The 2,382-nt window shown below is 34.2% G+C and overlaps 1 long non-coding RNA gene across 1 annotated transcript; it reads left to right on the plus strand.

Moving 5' to 3' along the window:
- Window positions 1–825: 825 nt before the first annotated feature.
- On the plus strand, window positions 826–2,021 carry LOC145039588 (uncharacterized). Its single transcript, XR_013679825.1, has 4 exons — window positions 826–934; window positions 1,375–1,456; window positions 1,529–1,581; window positions 1,841–2,021. It is a non-coding gene; the product is annotated as an uncharacterized LOC145039588 (long non-coding RNA).
- The last annotated feature ends 361 nt before the right edge of the window (window positions 2,022–2,382 follow it).

The raw sequence follows: 2,382 nt of genomic DNA on the forward strand, positions 1-2,382 counted from the left end.
TCTTGTTGATCTACTCTTCTTTCTCCTTAAAAACTTCAAGAACACACCAAAACACTTCAATCTCACAAGGAATAAAGGTAAAAACGATGTTGGGAGCTCTGAGGGTGAATGGGGGCGAGCTTGGGGCGGAAATGGGGGTTTAAATAGGGTGCAAACCCTTGAAATTTAGGGTTTCATCAAACAGTGGTGACTCGCCGAGTCCAGAATATGGACTCGCCGAGTCGCCAACTTAAACGTGCCCCCGGACCCCGTCCCTACTCGGCGAGTCGGATCTACAACTCGCCGAGTCCAAGGCTAAAAATGACCAATACTTAGATAAATTTTACGTACCAGGAACCAGGTGCTACAAGACCATTGGATGTGGAAAGACACTTCACTACAAAACCTTCTCCCCAGGCTATTGACTAGATGCTACAAATCATTACCAAGTGATTTTTTTAGGCTTTTAGGTGTTTGGAAGACGTAAGTACACATATTTTCTCCAACAAGAGACTTAACTGAAAGTTATTCTACGTAAATCGGAATATACTTTTAGTTTGAGGGTTACATGTATGAATTCTAATTTTGAGTTTTATTGCAATATTTTTATACTTATATGAAAATTCTTGATTGTTGAGTCTATTTTATAGGTCTTGAAATGTTAAATCAACATATGTCCAAATGCTTGTATTGCAGATGTGCTTCTGCACAGTTGTGGAATCAGGGATGGGGTTTATGAAAATTCTACATCTAACCATTCCATTAAACTATCAATTATTTATGAAAAAATTATCGAACTTATTTCACTGTTTTGATAACATTTGTTGTCGACTCAATTTCTCTTTCAGTTTCAGGTTCTTATATGGTCAAGTGGTCTCAAATTTGCTGCATGTGGTCTCAGATTTGTAGCATTTCTGACACCATATATTGATCTCATTAGGATTGGTGGATTAAGGTAATTACTTGATCTTTTTATTAAATTTACATATTTGAAAAGTATTTTTTTTTTCATGAATTCTAATGTTCCTCAAAATACAACTCATATTTCTATTTGTTTATCTCTATGGTTAGGATTAATAAATGAAAGAATAGATAAAAAAAAAAAAAAACATAAGCAAAAATAGAAAAAAATAAAAACAAATTCCCATAACATTGAACTTGAAGGTGCATACACCCTAAAACCTCTGTGTTAACTGCTAAGTGAAGTTTCCAAGGTAAATAACATTTCCCTCTTTCTCTTCATATTCTCTTTTGTTGTTGTATAGCCTCTATTGTTGCAGCTAACTCTAAAAAATGTTGATCGTTAGTACAAAAAGTTGCAATTAACTTTTTTATATGATTAAGAGCCTTCAAGATTTGCTAATTTTTCTTATAAAAATTTGAAAACTACTATAGGGAAATCTACTAAGGCGCTTTGGGAGGGAGGGTTAAGATAAGATGTCCCATGGAGTCTTGATGATGATTTAAGATTGTCATGGTTAGTTTGATTTTAGAATTACTTTATTTGGTTTTTTTTGTGTTTTTTTGATGATTTTTTTTAGTTCAACAGATACATATGGGCAATCTACAAATCACCATCATCTTCTCTGGTTTTTCATCAAGGTAGCCCTCCCCCCCCCCCCCCCCCCCCACACACACACACACCCACCCACCCACCCACACACACACACACACATATATATATATATATATATATATATATATATATATATATATATATATTTGATGTTTTAAGTTTTAGAACCATGTTACAAATTTAAGACATAATCAATAGAAGCTTTTAGAGATTCAATAACATTGTTTTGTTGAAGAAAAATTGAAAGTTGGAATCTTTTACGATTAAATATTTTCTTGAATATAGGACACATGGATTCATCGAAATAAGTTGGAATATCCACCACCACCTTTATCACCGCCTGTACCACCATCGTCGGGATCAACACCTCCAACATCAGCGCCATCTCCACCACCACAACCGCCCCACCACCATCCGTCTCTATGCAGGCTGAAAGTTTAAATAGTGGCAGAGATGTATCTGGTGAAGTGGGTTCAACAATAATTACATTACTATTTGAAGTTCCAAACTTTATAAAATGTTGGATGTTTTATAAAAATTTTTATTGTTTATCTTTCAGATTTTTAATATTCCTGATGATTGATCTCAAAATCAACCCGAAGGTGATGGCCTTCAGGTCCTACTTTTAATGTTTAAAGATATGAATCTTAGGAATAGCGAAGTTACCATTTTTTTTGGCAAAATTGATCCTTGTACTATTGTTTGGCTTCAAAGTTAGGAATAGTAAATTTGGATTTTTTTTGTCAACTTTGCTCCTCATTCTTTACCCATTTTGACACTTTTGGTCCTTGCAATCCATATTTTTATACTTTTTAGGAACCTTTAAT

The sequence above is a fragment of the Lactuca saligna genome, chromosome 4, assembly GCF_052625555.1.
Source record: "Lactuca saligna cultivar CGN05327 chromosome 4, ASM5262555v1, whole genome shotgun sequence".
Lineage (NCBI taxonomy): Eukaryota > Viridiplantae > Streptophyta > Magnoliopsida > Asterales > Asteraceae > Lactuca > Lactuca saligna.